The 24,451-nt window shown below is 47.0% G+C and overlaps 1 protein-coding gene across 4 annotated transcripts in view; it reads right to left on the bottom strand.

Moving 5' to 3' along the window:
* BMAL1 (basic helix-loop-helix ARNT like 1) overlaps positions 1 to 21,742 on the bottom strand; it is a 103,835-nt gene extending 82,093 nt beyond the window's left edge. For 3 of the 4 annotated variants that reach the window (XM_082660302.1, XM_082660298.1, XM_082660301.1), the window contains exon 1: positions 21,633 to 21,725. The gene's annotated coding sequence lies outside the window, so the exon portion shown is untranslated. Of the gene's footprint in view, positions 1 to 21,632 lie in introns of all 4 variants that reach the window. The other variant, XM_082660299.1, reaches the window with a different exon arrangement.
* Between the last annotated feature and the right edge of the window lie 2,709 nt (positions 21,743 to 24,451).

Raw genomic sequence — 24,451 nt, 5'->3', positions numbered from 1 at the left:
TCTCAGTTTCATTCTAGCCATTTCCTAATGGCCAAGAAAAAGCCAACCTTTTGGCAAGTTTGCAACCTGCTTCCACTTCTAAGAGTATTCCTGACAGGCTCACTCTGTCTTAGGGAGACATGTTTTCTTCCCTCAAAAATCCTATTTACTTTTTGTTTTAGGCTACTTCTTAAAAACATCCTTAAGAAGAGATCATTGTTCATTTTATTTTGTTATTGTTTTAAATAAAGTGCCAAAGATATAGGGACACATAATTCCTCAATTTGAGCAGGTAGATTACTCCTTAAGAGAATGTACTGGGCTCACCTCCACACTTAAGAACAAACAAGCCATGTATTACTTGTAAATACACAGCCTTTCACTTACATCTAGTTTCACATTACTGTTAGCCTGCTTCTTCATTCATGGAAAACACGACAAAGACCTTCCTAGCATTTAAAGTAAAATTTGAATATATCCTCATTCTTCTTGGAAAAAAAAATTCTGATTCTCCATCTAATCTTGGGCCATTGCCATTAGCTAGATAAATGCCAAACTAATGAAATGATTCTGTAATACACAAAGACGGCTTAATGCAGCATGAGCTGAAAGAGCAAAAATTAGAAGTAATCTAAATGCCCCATAACAAGCTCACGTCTTATTGAGGGCATTCCCTTGATAGTTATGCAGCCATCTTAAAGAAGCATGCTGAAAACGAGGGAGCCACGTGGAAACACTCTGAGGATATCATCTTAAGAGGAAAGGGGATGCAATGTGTAGGGGTATGTGTTTGTGCCACTGAGGCTGCCCCAGCTGGGCAGATTAGGTCGCAGGTTAGAAGTAAGAAGCAAGGAAAATTAGGGGAGAGCTGAGAGAAAATCTCAGTGAACAGGGCCAGAGGGGCTGGGGGTAGGAAAATGTGAAGCCTGGGCATGGGGCAGGGACCCTACTTAGGAGTACAGAATGGGAGATAGGAAAGGCACCCCAAAGCCAAGGTCATTTCAGGAATTCTATCCCAAAGCAAGCAAGAGGAATGGAGAAGAGAACCCTTCCATTGCAGAATGAATCAATCTCTGGGTGAGAAAACAATTTTCAAACCCCTAAGATACTTAAAGTCAAGCCTTGGCCTTTCCACAGTGTTGCCACCAGGCTCCCACTGGAGGGCTCGGCCCTTCCTAAGCCTCTGAGGCTAATCCCGCCCCAAGGCAGGAGGGATTTAAGGGGCTCTAGCCTAGAACACAGGGATTTCGCTTGTTTGCTGATAGCCTGGCAGATAAAGAAAGTGAGCCCCAGTGAGAACAAGTATCTTGGCCAAGGCCACACAGAGAGTTAGGGGCTGAGCTGACACTTGAATCTGAGTCTGCCAGTCTCTGGGTTTAAAGCTCTTCCGTAGAGCAACCTGATACAAGACTGACAGACGAGGCAGACTGGCCCTGCACAAGGTGTCGGCACCCAGCTGCTGACAGAGATGCAGTGGCTTATGAACAGGTGAACCAACCAGAGCAGGGCAGGAAGATCCCAGGGACCCCAGGGTACCAACAGTTGCCCCCAAAGAGAAAAAGCCCCCTCTTGTACCCCAGTCCATGCCAAACCCCTGCCTCTAACCCCTCAGCCTCCTGTACTTTGTGGGTTCAGATGAAGCTCACTGCCCTTGTGGGCGTCAATGTTGGTCCCTAAAGGCATGACCTCCGGCACTGCTGTGCCACCTGTGGGTTCCACAAGACAACTCCATCTCTGGACAGGAGAAAAAGACTCCAGAGCTCCTCCCCACATCTCCCGTCCCCCTTGATTCCTACCCATACCCCTACCAGAATCCCCAGTCTAGATACCTCCTGCCAATACAAGAGGCCAAACTTCCGGTCTGGCATGTAAGGTCCTCCCTCAAGGGGCCCACACCATCTACCTAATCAGGCCTCCTAAGGCACCCACACCCCTCCCCAGGCTGGCCAGGGGCTGCCCTCTCGTCCCTTATGCCACCTCCAGAAGCCATGCTCTCCTCCCCTACCCCAAAGCCCCTAAGCGCCAGCTCAAGCTTTCTCTCATTTTCCCAGGCCTCCTCCAAACACATTGGTGTTGCTCACATTGTCTCCACTGAATGACCCCAATCCTTCGTGGGCTAAGTAGCCAAAGGGCCAGGCTCTCAAATATGGAACAAGCAGGTCACCCAGACACTGCCATCCAAAGGACTATGCACAGGAGGCCCTCTTTTCCCCCAAACCTGCTCTAAATACACCATTAGACATTCCATCATTTAAGTGGTTGTCAAACTCTCCCTTGATCCGCCTTGGGATGGGGTGCAAACATTAGGCAGTGATGCTGGACCCGGGACAGCTAGTAAGGGTCCTGATGGATTCGAGAGCATCCCACCTACCACAGCTGCCTGCAATGAGCACTTCCTGGGCTCCTACTACGTGCCAACCAGTGGGCACAGGGCACAAAGACACAAATCCAAATGCACCAGTTGTTGCAGGAATTCAAACTCAAAGAGAAAAGAGTGAGATAAGCCTCTCTAATGCAGCGTGACAAATGTCACCCAGAGAGAGAAGGCACAGAGGGAAGAACAGCAAGGAAGAGAGGCAGCCAGGATTCAATTCAACAGAGAAGGGGCTGGGGAAGGGCTCAGAGAAAGCCGAACGGTCCCTGAGGGGTCATCAACAACAACAAGAAGCAGAAGAGTCGCCAGCATGTACTGGGTGCTGACTGTCTGCTGAGCACCGCACGGAGCACTTCGCTTGCTCTACTGCAAACTCATGCACTTATTCATTACGGACCCCTACTACCTGTCAGGCACTGTTTTAGGCACTCCGGATAGAGCAGTGAACAAAATAAACACGCGTTTCTGCCCTCAGAACTACTGAAAGAAGACAATAAACCAGATAAATAAGTAAAATGTATTGTATGTTAGATGGCAGTAAGCACTAAGAAGAAAAGTAAAGCAAGAAAGGGAGACAGGGAACGTGGGGGTGGGGCAGTGGGCTGGGTAGTACAACTTTAAACCAGGTGACATTAGAGAGAAGACCTGGAGAAGCTGCATGAACAAGCCATCCAGATATCTGGGGGAAGAGCATTTGAGGCAGAGGGGCAGCCAGTGGAAAGAGCTTGGACAGGAAGCACGCCTGGCGTGTTTGAAGAACAGCAAGGATTCCAGGGTGGCTGGAGTGAAGCGAGAGAGGGGCAGGCAGGGTCAGTGCAGACAGCCGCACAAGTTGTGCACTGCACAGCTCAGGAGGGCGCCGCTCACATGCACCACAGTGCGCTACGCAGAACCCAGTCTGCTCAAATCCTCACCAGGCCCTGGGGTGGGAGATGAGGTCAGAGAAGTACTGGGAAGCCATGTGGGCCAGGAGAAGGCTTTTCCTCTGAGTGAGACAAGAAGTCACTGTCAAGAGGGTTCTGAACTGGAGGCATGACCTGAGCTGAGCCCCTCTGCACAGGATCACTGGGCAGAGAGCACAGAGTAAGGAGGCAAGGTTGGAAGCAGAAAACTGCTTCGGAGGCTATTGCAATAATCACACTCAACTATGTATCGTATTATCCTCACAATCCCACGAGGATGGTTCAATGATCACTCTTTCATAGATGAAGAGATTAGGCTCAAGAGAGATTTGGTAACTTGCCCAAGGTACTCAGCTAGGCAGTGGCAGATCGGCCAGGACTGGGAAGCAGGGGATGAGTACATTCCAGGTGGAATGAATAGCATCAGTCATAGAACAGGAGATTGGCAGGGCTTGCACACTTGGGGAAAACGGCAAGGGCAGTCAGCGAAGGCCTGTCTGTGCCCTGGCCACTCTCACACAGAAGCCTGCTAGCAGTGTCCAAGCCAGCACTGCTCCCTGGACCAGAACCACCACCGCCTAACCCAGCTCCCTCTCCACGCTTGTCATCCCCACCTCAGTCCACAGGCAGCCAGAAGAGTCCTTAAAAAACATAGATCAGATATTATTTCTTGCTCTCAACACTCCAGTGGCTTCCCTTCATGCCAGGTGACCAGTAGACCCTCAAGTGATGCTGAGTGAATGGATGACTCCCTCATCCCTGCAGCCTCATCCAGGCCATCTTGTCTCAAAACAGGGGGAAGGGCCACCTCTTCCATCCCTCCTCAGCAGGTGTGGCCAGGACACCATATTAACCAGTCAAAATACACGAGGAGAGAGGGCAGCATTCAGACAACCTTGGGGCAACTTTCAGATTAAATTTTTTTAAATAAAATTGCTTACTCCAGAGCAACCTGGACACACTTTACCACGTTGTGGCCAAGGAAAAGGAGGTCTGCAGATATGCTTGGGCTGGAAAGACTGTAACAGGTGCCTTGTCCCTCTGAGTTTCCAAAGCTCTGGACAGCACTCTCTGTGGGGACGATGTCTAAGAGCTGCATGAGCTGGACAGAGTCATAGGCACTAGGCAGCCAATGAAAGGCCTTCCTCACCAAGTCTGTGAATTTAAGGGGTGGAGCCAATGACTATTCTCTTCTGGAGGCTAAATACAGTGGACCAAAGTTATCTCAGAAACTAGGGAAAACTATGAAATTAAGGCTGAAACAAAACTTTACCAAATGTGAGCTGGCGACTATTTGGAACAAAAGGATTTATTTCCCAAGGATCACTACCACTCCCATGGTTTAAACCCAGGCCCTCTGAGGGTCAACTCCTTCCAAAGCCTTTGTTATAAGCAGAAGGAGATACATAAACATACACACATACACTTGCATGTATGCAGATATATTTTTACAGGAATGGTAACAACACCGAAAGAATGAAAATAGTAACAAGCTCTCCCCCACCCACCCACCCAAGAAAACCGAATTTAGTAACAGAGAGCCTCCCAAGCAGGCCCTGGTAGGAGTGTTAAATGATCACTGCATGAATGACTTGTTCTCCGGTTAAACGGCACAGTTTGTGGGTGGGAGAGGGGTGGGGGGAGCTCTGGAAGCCAAGTGAGTCCCCAGACCCCTTCAGGAGGCAGATAACTTCAAGTTTTCCTATACTGCATCAAACCGGTACGTGGCAAGCTTCAAAGGCTTTGCTCTTTGAGCAGGAAGATGGGAGGAGAAGGGTCAGAGAAGCAGTCATAATATCTGTAGAGGAAGGGGGCTGAGTCTCCATGGGGGTGAGGGGCCTGTCTGTCCCGGTTCTCGGAGAGAGGAGACACGAAGAGCAGGATGAATGGCTGAGTCCTAGTCTGACAGAGAAGTATAATATAAAAGAAGGCTCAACAAGGGAGTTCAGGAAAATTACTTTTATTTGACCAACTCCAAGCTTTTCTGGGCAGTCAAAAGCCAAGCAGATAAGTGAGGCAAAAAGGTCCTGTGAGAGCTGGTCATCAAGACTTTCAGAAAGGGCAACAGCTCAGTGAATTCTTCCAAATACATGCAAAGGTCAGACTCGGGCACAAGCGAAAGGACTGGGGGTGGCTGGGTGATGGGGAATCAGGGTGAAGCTAATGAAAACTAGTTGCCCGAAGGTGACAGCCCAATGTCCCACTGGAGGGACAATGAGAAGCTGGTCCTCATTAAAAGTTGGAAATTAGGGAGAGAATATAAGCTTATCTTTAGACAAAGTTGTGGCATGCACAAATCCAGACTCCTATGTGCAAACTGGCTCATCACTGTTTGGAAAACATAGACATGCACCTTGGGCAGTCCAGAGATGGGCAGGTGGAGGGACCAAGAGAGCCGGCCCCTGGCTCATGCCTTCAGCTTTTGCTTTCTCCACCTGTAGATCCCGGCTGGCCCAGGCTGACTGAATGGGAGAAGCAGCTCAGAGGTCTCCTTGATCTCACCCCTCTGCGCCAGAAAGTACCGAGGACATAGCAGGAGCCAGGCCTTGGAAGCTTTCCAACTCTGGTCCCCCTGCTCCACTACAAATGGGCGCATGTAACCACCTCTGGGGCCACTCTTACAATCTGTAATTGTCTTTATCATTTATTTCTCCGTGGACTGCTTCTCTCTCCCACCAGAATGAAAGCTCCATGGGAGCAGAGGCCAGGCCTGCCTTGCTCATCGCTGTGCCCCCAGCCAGCATCTAGAACAGTGGCTGCCACATTGCAGGATCATAGCAAATGAATGCATGGCTCGGAGACTGCCTGGCTTCAAACACCAAGCAGTCATCTCGAAGAGCTGTGCCTGAGCCTGCCCTGCCCTGTCATGAACAGATGGAGGGGACACTAGAACTGGAAGGGTCCTGAGAAAACAAAGGACAGGGTCACGCAATCCCAGGGTAAAAGAGCCAGAGGTACCTGAGGGACACAGGAATACAGGATAAAGGAAAACAAGTCACACAGCGAAGGGGAAACCTGTAAAATTCATTTCCTTAAGTGACTGTAATAAAGGCTAGTCAAATTCCAGGAGGAGCATTACTCAGGACATCTTTCCTAACACATTATAAACATTTAGCTTTCTATGTTAACTTCCAAAAGGAAAACATCCTCTTTATAACAAGTTCCTAAATGCCTCAGTCAGAAAATAATTTGGAGAGGTCTGAGTTAACATGATGGTTTGAAACCCAGGCCAGGTTGCCAAAAATAAAGACTCTTGATTTGGCTGGAGAGTATTAATTTGTGGGACTAATTTTTAACTGGCCTTTTATGATTATAAAAGTAATACATGCTCATTGTTGAAAAATAGGAAACCGCAGAGAAGAAGATGAGAATGAAAATCACCTCTAACTCCACAAGATGAGAACCACTGATAACACTGGTGCATTTCCCTCCTTCTATGAATGAAATTTTAAGAGTTGAGTGCACACCGTGAATATAATTTCAGTTCCTGCCCTCTTCCAGTAAAGTTCACTTAAAAGCACTCCATTGGTTTCCAAGAAAGAAGTTTACCCTTAGTGAATAAACAAATTAAATAACAAAATGAATAAAAGAAACCCTTCATGAAGTTAAAAAAAAAAAAGTGATTATTCCACTGAACACCCATTTCCTTAGCAAAAGAAAAAAAATCACTACAGCTGAGACAAAAATGGCCCATAAGATAGAAGGATTAAACTCATCTTTGTATCCTCTTACCTATATCATATTTTCAAGAAATATATTTTGAACAAGCCACACATTTTTCAAATCAACAGAAGAATTTTATAACTGTATCTTATTGTTTTGAAGCAAAAAATCAAGTCTTAATGGTCTTGGGAAAGTTTTATCTTCCAATCTGCAGGTGAACCAAACCATTTAAAGATGATCAGTTCACATTCACGGACCATGACATCCAAGCGAAAGTCTTATCTCCAGTTTTGTTGTATTCTGTGACCTCAACTGTGGAGTAAGCAAATCGCCTTGCCAAGGACATGTGTGTCATGTGCTACCCGGCTGGGAGCTGCCCTGATGTCTGCCTGCATCCTGGTGGGGCGCGTGGTTTTACGTGTAGGCCCAAGGCCTTGGCCAGTGGAGAGCAGAAGAACCTTTCCACCTAGCAGAGAAGACTATCCAGGATCAAGAGCTCCTTAGCACAAGGCATTTTTTTTTCACCTCTCATAATAGTTCACACTTCATTCAACAAACGTGTCCATGTCAGGCACTGGGCTGGGTGCTCTGGACACAAAGGTGAACAACACTGAATAACACAGACGCTGTGCCCACTTCCACGGAGCTGCAGTTTGCAGAGCACTTCCCCATCCATTATCCTCACACTAAGCCTGGGAGACAGAAAGGTCATCGCCATTGTTCCCATATTCTAGATGATAAGGCAAACATTCATTGGAGTATTTTACCCCAGGTTATGACATGGAAGAGCTAGACTCAAATCTAGGTTTTCTGACTCTTCATCCAGTGCCTAGTTTCTGAGCAATGAGTTGCCCTGACTTCTAGATGGCTGCACGTGTCCTGGTTTCTGGAAGCCTTCTTAAATTCTGACCCTGGACTCAGGCATCTTCCCAGCTTTCCTGGCAAGAGTTTCAGATCCTATTTACCCCCTTCTACAGTGTAGCACACTGCTAGCCTCCCCCAGTGTTCAGTCTCCTTTCCACCCTGACAAACAGATTTTGCTGGACTCACGGCCTCCCAACTGAAGATATTTCCCAGCTTCCTTTGCAGCTAAATGTAGCCATAGGACTAAGTTCTGGCCAATGGGATAAAAGAATGTGCTACTTCCAGGTCTTGCCCTTAAAATTACTGCATGTATTACTCCCTGATCCTTTCCCCTGGGAGACAGTAAAAACTGAAGCTTCCACCTTCAACCACCAAGTGGAAGCCACTTGGTGGAAGCCACTGTCTTCATGTTGAAGACAGAAGGCCTGGACCCTTATCTACTCTAAACTGGTACATGAGAAAGAAATCAGCTTCCACCCAATTTCAGCCAATGTGTCTGTGGAGCTCCCTAATATAGGAATTTGCTCTGTGTCCCATCTAATACAAGAAGCTTGAGTGAGACCAGTTCTACATTCTCTTAGCAAAGCCCCTTGTCGCCAATTAAATACCTTAAAGGGGATGTTCAAAACTATATAAGAAAGTATTCCATTCAGGTTTATTTCATGGAAAACTTTTCAAAAATGAAATTAACAGGATCTCCAAGATGATTTATGTTCAGGTCACAGGAAAATTGAGAGGGCCCAGAAAAGCAAACCAGCCTCCTATAGTAACAGGAGGGGAGACAGCTCTAAGTGGTAACACCACCAGTTCTCTCTCCTACAGCAGTTTACTCCATTCCTAGAAAAGGCACCAAGAGCTGAAATCATGTGAATCAAGGCTCATTTCTCCATGGAAACAATGTGATAATAAGAGCTTGTGTTCCCAACCAAGAACTCGATGGTCAACTTTTTAAAGAAATTACATAAACTCCATGTTTTAGCATCTATTAAAGCCTTGGGACTTTTAAAGCTAGAAGGGCTGCTGGTCCAATAATATACCGCAGAAGATCTTTGTATGTTCTGTACCATCAAAAGTAAGTGCAAATCAATTAAACCTAACACAGTAACCAATCACATGACCTTTCATTTATTCTGATTCAGTAACAGTGTAGTTTGTAGCACTTCACTTCAATAATTCCTGCTGACCTCTGAATATAGTAAATCAGAACACTTAAGAACATCTTCAACAGAGTAAGCAAAGAGGAACTTGGGAAGAAAGTAGAAGTTGTCATAAAAGTGGTGTTTAAGCCTGACTCTGCCACTGACTAGCTTTGGGACCCTGGACTGTAGTTTAAATTCTCTAGGTATTTCTAGCCTGCAAAATGTGTCTTGATAACTCCTCTCCTCATAAGGCTGTGGTGAAGACTAGACAAGACAATACATGTAAAAACTACTTTGTAAATCACACATGAAAGGTGGATGGCATTGTTATCAAGACCTTGACCTCGGGAAAGGCTTTTGTGAGATTTTGATGAGCATCAACGTGAAAATGGAGCAGACTACCAACTACCCAGCCACTTTTTGAAAAACTGACCCAGAGCAATTCTTTCGTAGTCCTCTCTTTCCCTCTTTAAAATCCCCCCATAGGCACTGGCTGGCAAGAGTTAGTCAATCTGCTGCATTCATCCTTGCCATCCATTTGCTCACAAGCCACAGGGAAGCCGGCAAGAGCTGCTAGATGTCAGCCATGGCCATGAAGGAGGGAGAGACATGGCCACTATCAACCAAAAATGCCTTCCAAAGACCCACTGTGCTGTCAGAAACCTCAAAACCAGATTCAGAAAGCATTTTTGGGTCCCAGGAAAAGGGAGGAAGAAGAATGCGTCGGGTAAGAGTGCAGGCTCTGGAGTGAGACTGTCCTGGGTTTGAATCATGGCTTTTCCACTCACTGTGTACCATCAAAGGCACTGGGTCTCAGTCTCCCTAACTAGAAAGTGGGACTGACAGTGCCCACCCCACAGGGCTATTGTGAGTACTAAATGGGAAAAGTCATGTGAGCACTTAGCATAGTTCTCGGCAGAATGGTAAATGCTCGAAGGTTAAGTACTGCTATAATTATTATTATGAATAATAAGTACATCATGCAATACTAACAGTAATTAAGATTTGGCAAATCTATAGTCCTTCATATCAAGACTTTGCTACAAGCTTTATAACCAAGTATTACCTGGACAGCATGCTGAATCACCCACTAATTCCCCAAACTAATCAAGGTTCTTCTGGACTTCTTCCTATTGCCCCAGGATAGGTGAAACGTCTAAGAATGCCCAGCTGGCCAGCTGGCTAGATTCTGACACCTGTTTTTCTGGTTCATAGCTGTCCATCACTAGCCTGAGAGGTGTGCACAGAGGAGAAGAGATTAACTAGGATGTCTGTGTCTAACTTTTCTATCTATGCCGAGGCTGGCCCCCCATCTCTCAGGGTGCAATATATCATCATCTTTAAAACACGGCCCTACACCAGCAAAATGAGGCTAGTCAGCACCCATTTGGTGGACAGCGCCACATCCCTAAACACACCCTGGAGGCAGGGGAACAACCTCGGTGCCCTCCGGGCTCTCCCTGAAAGGCTAGTACACCTTCACTATTAACACCACGGCTGCTACTCCCTACAACCAGGGAGCAACTTTACCGCTTCCCAAATCCCTACTCTTTCCTTATCTCACTTCAGCATCAAAACCACACTGTAAGGGGCTGGACAGGAATTGTTATACCTGTTCCACAGACAAGGCATCAGCCACAGTTTGAGACATTAAGTTATTTGGCTTAAACTATCTGGTGCGTAAGTAGCAGAAACAGTCTAGAATGCAGGTTATCCGGTTCCCAATTAGGGAACCTTTCTGGAAAATGTGGGTATTTGTTTTTAAACATTTGACTTCCATAATGGTGCTTTGCTTCTCAAGAATTCATTAATCAAGGTGTCTCGGTCACAGTACAGTGCAGATTCACATACTTAAAAGCCACTCACACAAGCAGATGTTCCCCACACTCTAGAATTCTGAAGGGCAACTGAAAACAGCCATGCCGATTAACATAACTGACAATTCCCAGTTCTGGCTCCGCTGAGATGAATCTCTGTCTGGATTCAGCTAGTAGCCTCATATCAGGTCTCTGCTGCGGTTAGTCCCTCTGCTCCAATCCAGCTGGAACATTCATACTGGACTAATGCTTTAGGGAGAATCATTTCACATCACTAAAATCATAATCATAATAAGACAACTTCAGTGGTTTTTACCACTCTCTACCTCACTAGGTAAACTTTGACTTGCCACTTAACGTTGCTGAGTTTCTTCTACAAAACTAAGGAGTGGACTAAACAGAGTCTTGTCCACTTCCAGCTCATGACTCTAAAACCCCCAGCCAAGCCCAAATCCTGCATCTGGAGGACAGTGGGAGACAAAGGATTCCACTGGTCAAGAGTCTCCATGGCTTGGTTTTTACACCTGGATCCACTGCTTCTTAGCTATGTGACCTTAGGCAGGTTACTGGATAACTCTATGCTTCAATTTCCTCATTTCTAAAATGATGCTAATAATTGTACCTACTTCATGGGGTTTTGTAGGCATTAAATCAGGTAATATATGTGAAGTGCTAAGGACATCATAAGAACTCTCTATATATTAGCAATTATTATCGTCTGAAATGAAGAACCCTCCATTCTAGGCAAGGCTGTGTCCCTGAATACAAGCTGGTCATTCCTACCTCTGTGCTTTTAATTATGATGTGTTCCCACCCACTTGCTCCCTGGAAATACCTGTGCTACCCTTTTCTGTGAATCAAAATTCTACACATCCTTAAAAAGTCTGGATTAAATCTGATCACTTCCATGAAGCCTCCTCCCTCACATGGCAACTCACAAAGAACTCTCTAGTCTCTGAATTCCTGTAGCAGTTATAGATCATCTAGACCACTTTATTGACATTATATGTGGCCTTGGTTTATCCATCTGCAGATAAAACTGCAGGCTCCTTGGCCACAACAACTATTTCTGTTCTTCCTCTGGGTCTCCATGGTGCCTGGTATATTGCCCTTCAGGTATTTGTTGACTGAATAAAGAAATGTATAGTACTACACCCAAAGAAATATGCAGTAGGTTTTCTTTTAGTTGATGTGGCTCAGCTATTGATTTGCTGTACTTTGGAGCCAATTAAAGATAACATAAAGATAAACATCAGCAGGGTAGGGACATCCATGGCCAGCTAAGTCCTGATCATCAATAAAAGATACTGATATCTGGCCAACCTGAAGAATAAGAAAAACATAGGTGACAAAAGGAAACAGTATCCTAAAATCCAAAGTACACTGCAAGACCAAGCACATGAGCCTATATACTGTTAGGGTGGGAAAGCTGAGGTTTTCCCAAGCTGAACTCACTCACTCAGCAACAATTTATTGACTACTCTGTGCAGACACTGTCTTAGTTGCTGGGGATACAGCAGAGAAAAAAAACAGACAAAATTCCTGCCAGTATTCCAGGATCTAAGGAGGAACGCTGGGTATAATGCCACCCTCTAGCTCCCAAGTGAAATCCGCAGAGCAACAACTTCTTGCACCAACTCCTCTTGTTATGCCTTCAAGTAACGGAAAAAGAAAAAAATGAAACATACTATTCACAAGTAATCAAACAGAGGCAGAGCTCAAAGTGCACTGTCACTCCCAATGAGGCTTCCCTCATTCTAGAATCTACTGGGGAAGTTCGCCATGTAGCACTCTGCACCCTAAGACAGCTGAACTCTAAGCCTCTAACACCCTAAGTCCCAGCTGAGCTCTGAGACTAGCATTGCTTAAATATCAAACCTCTCAAATAGCAAATGTGGCTCTTGAGGCCAAAAACAACTCAGAGGTGGGAGAGCAGGAAGGGAGGGGTGGTAGGTAAAGGATCGGGTAGTTTTCACCACTGCAAAACCTGAAGCTCTTCTCCTTTGGAGCAGGAACCTCTTCTAATCTAAAGCCTCAAAAAAAAAAAAAAAATTTTTTTTTTTCCTCCAGCAGGATACTGAAAATAGCTTTGCATTTAACATTTAAAATTGTTTTTGATCCCACACTCCTTCAGCTCTGCTCTCTCCTGCAAACTCGTTCCATTCCCTAAGGGCACTTATAAGTATATTTCAAAAGCAACAAACCAGAGTCACCATTTTTATCCCTAAGAGTTAAAAAGAAAAAATGATTTACATAATTACATGGAAGATAAGTTGAGGAAGAACACAGGAATCTTATCTGGACCAAAAGTTCTAGGACAAAATTTCTTTCAACTCGTCAAGAGAGATAGCAGATTAAAATCAAGGTTCATATCGAAGGCATAACTGTTGGGTACCACACATGGGAACTTCTTGAGTTCCTCATTGTTTGTGTGCCACCTACTTCTTCAAAACGAAAGTGGAGGTAGCTACTGGAGGGCAGGTTTGAACAATGAAATACATGCATGTTTTCCCGTGACATTGAGAAAACAGGATTTTATAGCCAAGAAGGACCTGAGAAATCAAAGTTCAATGAGCGCAACTTACTCAAAGTTACTCAGCAAGTCAGTGGCTGGCAAAGACTGGAGCCCAGGCCTCTCCCAGCTCCCAGCCCACAGTTTTCCCCACTCTCCACACCACTGTCTCATTTATAACACATGAAATGAAATCTTAAAGGCACAAAGGCAAAAATCCCTTTTATAAACCTTTTTGTCAGACTAGAAAAATAGTAGGAGAAGTAACTTAGGTAAATGGGTCCCATTAACGCTAGTAGTAAATGACCTTTAATGCTATATAGATGGGGGTCTAGCTTCAGAAGGCTTAATTAATGCTGATAACACTTTAGTACTAAATAGTATGGTTTCAGCTAGAGTCAGCACTAAATGGCTTTTGTGGGCTTGCCTGGGATCCAAACCACCATTTAGTTCATTTTATTCTATAGAAAAATTTATCCCAAGTTTCCATCAACTGCCTTACAAATGAACTTTTGAAACAAAATCTGTTTTTAAGATGGCTGTGCATATAAAACAGAATTCTGAAGTTTGAAGCTCTGCACTAGACATAATTAAAACAGTAATAGGGCTTCCCTGGTGGCGCAGTGGTTGAGAGTCCGCCTGCCGATGCAGGGGACGCGGGTTCGTGCCCCGGTCCGGGAGGATCCCACAGGCCGCGGAGCGGCTGGGCCCGTGAGCCATGGCCGCTGAGGCTGCGCGTCCGGAGCCTGTGCTCCGCAACGGGAGAGGCCACAACAGCGAGAGGCCCGCGTACCACAAAAAAACAAAACAAAACAAAACAAAACAAAAACAGTAATAGTTGGTGATACATGCTAGGAGTATATTTATGAGAAAATCCTACAAACCCTTAATTTGTTTATGTGCAATAGAATGTTTTATTAAAAGCCTTCTCAGCAGGATACGGTAAACTGCTTTTTGTACAATGTATAACCAAGGGCAAATGCTCCAGTTTTGAGTGCAAGTATTTACAGGGCTGTTGGCACTGAGCTAAGGGTTACAGGGAGGATAAAACATCTAAACTCAAGGAACTAAAAATCCAGTTACACTGGCCTTTATTTTATTTCAAAAACAATCAAACTACTTCCAATCTCAGGACCTTTGCACTGGTTGTTCCCTCTTCCTAAGATACTTTCCCCACATCTTCCTGCAGCTGAGCTCAAATGTCACCTCTTCACCCGAGGACCCAGCTAAAGCAACCTCCTTCATCATCACTATGTGGTTTTTACTCTATGTGGTTTTACTCTATGTGGTTGTTCTATGTGGTTGCTTACCTAGCATCTAGCACTACCAGGAGTTAACATGCTTAACTGTTTACAGTCTGTCTCCTTCCCCTGGGACTCTGTTTTGTTCACTGCTGTACCTTCAGTGCCTGGAACACTGCTATGCACACGGCAGGCATCCAATAAACTTCACTGAATGAGTCAATGAGTAGAACTGGAGGGTGGGAAGTGAGGACAAGATAATTATTCATGAGACAATTAAAAAATGAGAGAACTGACCATTCTAATTGGAATCGATATGATCAATATGCTAATTATGAAGTACCAATGCTTCTGAATGAATGTCTGGCAATCAAAAGTAAAAAAAGTGTGAGAGAGAGAGCACAAAGGGGACAAATGTCATCAGAGGAAGTTTCACAAAGAAGGGAGTTTCAAGGCAGGCTGGGGCCAAGAAGAGAGGCCTCTCAGGTCAAGGGAGAGAGCTGAGGGAAGACAGACAGAAGGAGAGAGTAGGGCATGGGGTGGCCTGGGCAGGGACAAGCAGAACTGAACCCCAGGCACTGGGCTTGGTCTGCAAATGGAGGTAGAGGCAGGAAGCAGGACTGGTGAGCAGGGGGAACAGGGTCAGACTCTGGAGAGTCTGGAAGACTGGATACAGGAGTGTCAACCACAGGCCAGTGGCAGCAGGGCTGTTCTTGGAAGGCAAAGTTGGCCACATCATGTGGGAGGAACTGAAGGAAGTAGAAGGTAGAGCAGAAAACTGGTTAAAATATGACCTTGATGGTCTAAGCATGAGGGAGGCAAAAAGAGCCTCTTCCCTCTGCTTAGACATGAGAGAGATATAAGTGAGCAGGAGACATCCCCCCTCTTCGCCCCCCCAAAAAAGACGACTTCCAGAGTATTTCACAGTAGCATTCCATGGCAGATTCGGGTCAACTTCCCAAACATTCTATACTTGGAGCATTCAAGAAGGTGAACAGAGATTTAAAACAATAACTCTGAGGGCAGGGCATGTCTTTCCATGCCTTTCAAATCTGAGTTTAATTACCTTCAGTATAGCCTGTGTTTATTATCTTTCTATTCTTTGGGAAAAAAAAAGTAGTATCTAATTTCACCGTGCAGTATACATTTGAACATTATATAACACATTTTTATGTAACAGGTTCTTGAGATAAAACAATGTTTCCCTTACTATCTAAATGTATTTGGGGAACAACTGGCATTAAAAAATATATTTATATATACGTACACATTAAGGCTGTGGACATCTGTCTTTGGGGTAAGAAGCTGGAGAGGAGGAAGAGGTGAGAGACTTTACAAAAGGTCTCCTCCCCGTGACGCTCTCCGCAGATGGCCCGGCGGGGGCAGTGGGTGAGGAGTTCTGTTAGGAGGTTCATCTCACACAAGCTGTCTGGGGAGGGGCTGGCTGAGCCACATGAGGCTTACGTCAGAGCAACGCCGCAGAAAGGCAGGAGGAAGCAAGAGATACAGAAATGTACAACAGGATGTGAGATGCACGCTCACAAGCCCCTGTAACTCACACTTGGGTAATATCCAGACGTGCACCCCTTGTGTCCCACCACAGAGGACTTCAGTCCTGCTTAAAAGGAGGTATACACCATGTCTGTCAGCAATAAGACTAGTCACCAATCACCTCGGGCCTCCCTGGCTCCTGGCCTGGTGCCGGCTGCTTCAGACACGGGATCAAATCCAGTGGTTCCTCCCAGCAGGCATCTACCGCAGTGGTTAGACAGCAGACTCTGGAAGTGTCCGTCCCTCCCCCGTCCCCCTGCACCAATCTGGCTCCACCCCATACCAGCTGGGCAGTTCACAAAACCACCTCACTTGTAAAATAAGGATAATCATGGTACCTCCCTCATAGGGCTGTTATGAGGATTAAACAAGTTAATAAACATAAGGTGACTAACATATCTGCTGGCACTTAGAGAATGTTCAATAAATGTTAGCTGCCGTTACCATCATTATTATTATTTCTATTTTGCAAATGAGGTAAATCAGACTCAAAGAAGATAGCTAATTTGCCCAGGTCACACATTTCAAACAGTAGTTGAAAGCATAAGTACGTGTAAATGTTTTACTCAGCATATGTACAAAATCTAATGGGTAGAGTATTAACCAGAATATTAAATTAGACAGACCATCCATCCCCTTCTTTAACCAGGCTGGATAAACATGAGTTTACCCTATTTAAAAGGACAGCATGTACTAACATAAAAATAATTTCCCATCATGTGCCAGCACTCAACGTTCTCCTGAAGCAAAGATGACTAAAGCTTACCCAATCTCATCTCCCCGACTTTAGGTCCCCAACTCAATCCCTCCTTCCATGCAGACCTAACTACTCATGGCCACGCCCACTCGTGCCCCTGTTGCATCCCTCCTCTCATGCTCCCACCTCTCCACAGGTATATCCCCTTCCCTCCATGTGCTTAGTCCCTGAGTGCCTATCCCACCCCATCTCCTCCTCCTCAAGATCATTAATTGGCATTGGACAAGCATATCCTGAAGGCTCCCTATGCCTGTGATTTGGGGAAACCAAGATGAACTCCCCACAAAGTGCTTGGCCTGGAACCAGCAGGTAAGATATTCCCAGAGACAGCCCAACACGATATGGGATGCAGCAGTACCTACAATAATTAGAGCTAGATCAAGGGCTGGGGACACTGCCGCCCAGTGTGGGGAGGAAGAAAAACAAAATGAAGAAATAGCTCCAGGAGGACCAAGCATTTGAGCTGGGTCTTAAAGAAGAGTAGGATTTGGATGAGAGAAGGCTGAGGCATAGAACGGGCCAAGGGCTGGTCCAGGGAGCAGACAGCTCTTCAGCTTGATTGGACAGTCCTGTGCACACAGCCAGGCGGGCTGCGTGTGGAGACGCAAGAAGGAGCAGCAAGACTGACAGCTAACAACCATGAACGTTTACTATGTTCCATGAAGAGCTTCATGTATTTTTAATTCTTTAACTCATTGAATCCACACTGCAACACTCTGAGGTAAGGACTAAAGTGATTCCAGTCTTACTGATGAGAACACCAAGACAGAGAGAGCAAAGCAACTTGACCACAAGTCATAAACCTAGTAAGAAACAGTTAGGATATAAAATCTGGCTCCAAAGTCTGTGCTTTTAACCACCCAACCAAAGTCCCTCTCAGGACAGCCTGATGGTGAAGGGGTACAGCTGTCATGAGGATGAAATGAGACCATGCTTGCAAGCAGTTTGCAACCTGTAACTCCAAGGCCACGGATGCTGGCAACAGGCTGCCGTGAATGTCTACAATGGACCTGCTAGCAGCTGAAGCAGGAGAGACACATCAGGACCGGAAAGGGGACCTGAGCCCACTGGGCTAGTGTGAAGAGCAGAGGCCCAAAAACACACCTACTTTTAGGGTGTGCAGGAAGGAAACCAAGAAAGCAATGTGACCTAAAGGCTGAGGGAGGAGGAGATTTCAAAAAGGAGGGAAAGACAGGTGGGTATAAGCTGCAAAAGGGCCAAGAACAACAATTTAGGACTAAGAATGAGGCCCTGCAATTCAAGACTTAAAGTTTTTGGAGATATTTGAGATGAAGTATGAAGAAGGATAGTAGAGAGGGTGCAGGAGCTAAGAGTGGAGCCGATGAGAGAGTGGAGGGGGTGACCGTTCACAGCCCTGGGAGAGGCTGCCAGGCAGGGAGGGGAGCGAGACAGGGGCCCAGGGGCACCAAGTGCAGACACATGAAAGCTGCCCGCTGCACAGTGGCCCACAGCAGGCCTGTTTCTTCCCCTTCCATCCTTCCCTCCTCAATCAAGACAAGGGCTTTTCTAGGGTTGGTAAGGAGACTGAGGGCAAACAGCACGAAGGATATTCCCGTGACAGGACTGACAGGACCCTGGCAGCACTGAGAGGGAGTGTCAGCAGACACTGAGGGAGGGCTTCCTGTGTGCCAGGCGTTTTACCCACATCATCTCCCCTGATCCTCACAGGGACTGTAGGAGGCAGGCTCCTTCATCACACCACAGAGGAGGAGCCTGCAGTCAGAGGAGTCTAGCGCTTGTCCAAGGACACACCACCCAACCCAAGTCCCAGGTCCTGCTACCAGAGACCAGGCTCCTGCCCAAATTGAGGGTCTAAGAAGAGGGAACAGGGGAGAAATTCACTTGCGTTTTCCAAACTGGGAGGAAAAGAGGAGAGATGGGGGAAAGCGACAAGACATTCTGAGCCGGAAGGAAGAGATGCTGAGGGAGCTTAAGTCAGAGCAGGTCTTGTTTAGAGACAGAGGGAGGAGAAAAGCCAGGGTGGGTGTCTCGGGTAAGTCAGGGTATTATGATGAAGTGGCAATGAGAGAAAAGACTGTGGAGAAGGGTGACATACCTGTATTTCTAGGCTCCTAACTAAACCTCGAGGTTTAAAAAGGAAGTAAAAAATTACTTCCCTGCAACTGCTATCACGATGTTAACGAAAATCACTACCTATGACTGTAACATCACATGGGGCAGAAACTGTTTCTTTAATATCTGACTTTCTCCAACCACCATGAGTTGATGGACTCATAAATAGAAGAAAGCCCATAGAAGGAAGGCAACCCTTATACCAAAGAGAGATACAGAATATTTCGTTTTTACATATGCTTATGCATTTTGTTAACAAGTCTTTCTACAGTGCCTGTCCATTGTTATACTAGTATATAAATTGCATAGAGATCGTTGGTATGGAGCGATAAATCTGAAAGTAGGGCCACTTCCTTTTCCTCTCTGTGGTAGGCGAACCTCTTCCGCAAATAGCAGACAAATTCCTGAGTAGTCATCATTTTATAAATCATTTGAAATGGATTCTTTAAAACACCATCTGTTGATCTGTTTAAGTTTCCCAAGAAAATAGGACTTCAGCTCAGATATTCTGGAGGCTCCAGCAGGTAAATACCAACCTGAATTCAGCTGTATTAAATATTTAGAGATGCACAGAACTTTAGAGCAGCAGGAACCTCTGAGATCACCTAGTTCAACTGCCTTACTTTCCATCTGAGGCAAGTAGAACTCGGAAAGGTTCAGGGACCTGCCCCAAGTAGCACAGCCATGAAAGCCCAAGTCTGGGCTAGAACCAGGAGATTCTCTCCAACAAGTGCTCTTCTACCACACCTGCTCCTTTCTCTTTCCCTCTTTCTAAACTCTAGGGGTTGGAATAAGGTATAAATTTAACCATAGCTTTAACTTACTATTATTATGCACTGGCTACATCTACAATCAAAACCAAAAATGCCCCTACAGATCCAGCTTTAGATAATACAGGCAATTTCAAATCCTGCCCAGGAAATTTTAAAGCCTTCTAAATATGTTCAACAAAGTGTTTTAAAGACTTATTAGTAAAGTGAATTCAGTAACAGAGCATGGAGTGAAAGATTCAATTTTGTGTTAAAAAAAATATTTTAGAGTTTCATTGATATGGAAATCAAATTTAACAGCAGTGATTTTTTCTTTTCTTTTTAAAATCTTGCAAGCACGGAGAGCATGAGATTATTCAAAACTGCTCAGGAGCAGCAATGATTATTTTAAGCTCATGATTCAACCAGTACATTAATTAAAAACTCCACCAACCCAATTGACAGATCCTGATATCAATGAGACAAGAAGAATTAAAATAATAGTTGTCATATAAAAATAGATTAAAGGAAGGAACAGCAGCAGATGTCAGGAGGACAAATGACAAGCACTGTGCAAAACTAGATGCAGCTAATGGGCAGCTTTTATGGATTTTTTAAAAAACGAAGATCCTGGAAATACACGTACGGTCAAGAAATGCTTCTTCGAATCTAATTTCTGGAAGCTGAGTGATAAAACTTGGCTAATAATTCCTTGCCGAGGAGTAGCTATGTAAGCAGGGAGAGAAGACAGCACGCGCAAAAGTGCCAAAACAACACTAGGTGACTCGGAAGGGGCCGAGGCAGGGGAGGGAAAAGAGGATGGGAAAGGTGAGGTGAGGGGGGACAGCCTGATACCCCACCGGCCCGCACAAACTTGACAACAAACGCCCATGTCCAGTGCAGCCTTTCCTTCTCCCGCGCCTGCCCTCGGTTCCGCAGCCGGTTCCCACGACCCCTCGGGGTGACTGACTCGAGCCCCACAAGGTCGGCATTAATTTCTATTCTTCCACTTATTCCTCTGAGCAAACAAGAGCTCTCTTGGCTGTCAACGTCCGGCAATCGTGAGCGGGAAGCTTTTTCTTTGACATCTGTCAAACCCCGTGCTAAACCCAGCCTCGCTGCGGTCTCCAGGACTCCAGGGCGGGCGCCGGGCCCACACCTGGGCGCCGGGCGACATCCCCGTGCCGTGGAGCACCTGCTCGCAGACCCAAGGGGGATCCTCCCCGGGCTGCCCAGGACCCAGATGGCGCAGGCCGGACGAAAGTTCGCAGGCTGGGGTCGGCCGCATCTCCGGCGGGGAATACCCGGGTGCAGCGGCAGCACCCGCGACAGGGCCGAAGGGGCAACGGGGGGCTCGGACTCCCCAAGTCCGGCGGAGACGCCCTCCCCGCCCCCACCCAGCCCCGCAGGCTCCCGAAAGGGAAGTGGAGGAGGCGGAGGAAGAGCAGAAGCAGCATCTCTCGCCCAACGCCCCTGGGGTGCAGCCGTCAAGGATGGTCGCTTCGGGGGTCCCCGAACCTTCCAGGGATACATCCTAGGACTCGCCCTCAGCCGGGTCACTGCTCCCAAAGGGTGGAGCTGTCCCTTTAAGAGGCAGCTGGCTGCTCCTACCTCCTCTCCCCGCCACCCCCCGGGTCAGGTAGCGATGCCCGCAGAGGGGAGGTGGGTATTCCCGCGGACTCTTTCCCGGTCCCTTTAAGGGCGCCTGCGGCACCTCTGCCCGCTCTACCCCGCAGCGCCAACCCCCGCGAGTGAGGATGGGGGCGGACGGGCGCGGCGCCTTTAAGGAGCGCAGCCTCCCCGCGGCCCGGGTGGGGGCAGGGAGCGGGCACGGGCCCTTTAAGGCCGGCAGCGGGCACGTCGGTCAGGGCTCCCCGGCGGCCGGGCTGCGCCCCGGGCGGCGGCTGAGGCGCCGCGCCTGCCAGGGTGCTAACGGCCCCGACGGGGTGCCCGCGGCCGCGCCGCTGGCCGCGGCCAGCCCGACACTCACCGTGGCTCGCCGGGAGCGCCCGCACCCGCGCCCCCACTCGGATCCCGCGGCGGCGGCGGCGGTGAGTCCGGCGCGGGTAAACAGGCACCTCCGTCCCTGACCTACTTTCTGCCTTCCCTAAATGTCGCACCACTAACCTACTTTCCGACCAATCCGCTCCCCGCCGGCCCAGGCCCGGCCCCCCGCCCACCAATCGCTGTGCCCAACCCCCCTTCCCCGCCCACCAATGGAGGAGTCGCGGAGCCCGGATACCTGCCTCTTCCCGCCAGCCAATCCTAGCGCCCGAAGGGAGCCGGTCTGGGCGGCCGCCCCCGTCCAATCCACGCGCGGCTCGGCGGCCTGCGGGCCAGTTGTGTGGCAGCTAGAGAGGCCGCTGACCAATGGCGAGGCGGCGGGGGCCGGTTTACCTGCTACTTTCCCGCCACCAATCGCTTGGCGCAAAGAAGCACACGCCCCAAGGAGAGGACCAATCCGCGCGCTTTCCCTGGATTTCCTCGCCCCTGTCCTCTCTCCCCTCAGGTCTCCCGCTAGCCTTCGCCACTGCGGGTGCAGACGCCGCACTCCTTGCAGTCGCCTGCGATGTCCCTCTTCTCTAGGTCCCTGACTTGCTTCTGGCTCAGGGCTCTCACTCCCCCTCGCCCTTTTTCACTCGGGACATCCTGACGAAAGCAACATTCCCTCACTCCCCTTCCTCCAACTCCATCTAGGAGACCAATTTTAGGAACACAGAGTGCCAGACCCTTCCCAAAACATCTTGGTTTGCCAAAGTCCAAACGAGAGAAAAAATACTTAGTATTTCCAGAAGTGTTTTCCATCCAAGTGTTCTTACGTTCTTTTCTTTCGTCCTGACCTCCAAGCATCCCACTGGAGCTGTCATTCTTGTTCAAAAGCGGAAACTCAAGCCTGGAGCGATTCCATTCAGTGACCGCACCTATTGTGTGGCAGACAACTTCCCGGTGGCTCTAGTCTTTACCGTAGAAAAGCTGTCCAGTGAGTGAGACGGAAGGAAACAAATAGTTACAGAAAATAAACATTTCATAACAAGATACAACTTTAGTACTGAGAGGACGGAGAATCTGTCTTATTTTTGCTTCTCAAGCATTTAACAGAGGGCCTTTAGCTCAAAGAACTCCCAACCGTTTTAGATGTTAAACTCCTTGAATACAGGGACCTTGTCTTTTTTGTTATACTCGCCCCTCCCCTTTAGTACCTAAGGGGGGGGGAAGGAATGGAAGTGTGGGGAGGGTACATGTTTGTTGACTGGATATATGAACAAACAGATCTAAATCACTCAGTCCTGTGACCCAGACTAGCCCCTATGACTCTAGAATTCCAGCCTTGCTCCTTGAACATAGATGCTGCATTTAAAACACTGTAAAACTGTAGCCCCATCCCCAGCTCACTGCCAAGCACATAGTGGTTGCCCAGTATGTGCTTGGGGCCTGAATGTTGACGGTTTTCAAGGTTAACCAACTTCATTGGTAGCTTACTACTTTTCCTAAGTTTACATGCAGGTAGAATCTGACTGCTGTTTACTCTTTCTCTGCCCTGATTTCATGAGGAGACCACACTATGTAAGTGGGATTTTAACAATGTACTTGACGAGATGTTGTGGACAAGATGAAGAAATATAAGCCTGGATTCTAATATAGCTAATTGGACGAATAACTGTTAAGTAACCATCACCTAAAGATGCTGATTAATGAATACTTGCTGACCTGAAGGAAGGGTGGAGGTAATAGATATTTGTGCAGCATCTACTGCATGCTAAGTGCTTTCCCTGCATCTTCCCCCTTAATCCACACAATCCCATTTTACAGATGAGGAAACTGAAATTCAAAGTTTAACCAGCTGACTCAAAGCCACAAGTCAAACCAGGTTCCTTCGACTTCAAAACCTTCAGACCACACCAGTTACCATCAGGATGGCAGAAGGCTCTCTCCATGGCCCAGACTTCGGGACTTTTATTACAGTGCTCTGAATGAAAACCCAGAGGATCTGGACCGAATTTCCAGATAATACAAAGCCAGGAGGGAAAGAGACACCATTATGTAACATAAGCCAAATGCAATGTTGGAGCAATGGGCTGACTCTAACAGGGAGTCCTGCCCTGGACAATCAACTGCTGAAAGGCAGCTGGGGGCAGAGGTATCTTAGCAGATGCATGTAAGAGTAAGACTAAAGGGTCTTAGGTGACTCACTCTGAGTCCTCAGTGAAGTGTGGCTGCCAAAATAATGCTGATTTAGGCTGTATCGATGGAAGTCTAACATGTAAAGCATGGTGGGGTTACAATGCTGCCCAGTGTTTGTCATTATGCACGTGGAATACTGTCTCCAATCAAGGCTTGGCAAAGAAAAACTATGCACAGAAAAGGGACCAGGATATAACAAGGCTGGGAACTATGTCTTACTAGGAAATATTAAAGGAAGCAGAGGGTTTCGCCCCAGGGGTACAAGGTAACTGTCTTCATAAATTTGAAGAGCTGTCAAATAGAAAAGAAATTAGACTTATTTTTCAGGGCCCCACAGGGTGGAAGGGGGACCCCTGTGGGTAGAAATTCTAGAATGACTCAATATGAAGAATCTTCTAAAAAACAGAGCTTCTTCTGCCTTGATGAGTTGAGTTTTTTGTCACAGAACTTGTCCAAATAAGAACTGGATGACCACATGGTGGGAATGGGGTTGGAATAGTTATCTTTCAGGACGCTTCCCCCCGAGATGATGTGGTTCTACTTTCCATACCTTGGTTTTCCTCTTTTAAAGTTTATCACTCTGCCGTTTCCTACCCTCAGTGGCCAAGCTACTATTTGTTCTCACAT

This window comes from Grampus griseus (assembly GCF_964374135.1).
Source record: "Grampus griseus genome assembly, chromosome: 8".
NCBI lineage: Eukaryota > Metazoa > Chordata > Mammalia > Artiodactyla > Delphinidae > Grampus > Grampus griseus.
The sequence above is the reverse complement of the archived record's forward strand: the minus strand, read 5'-3'. Positions and strand labels throughout refer to the sequence as shown.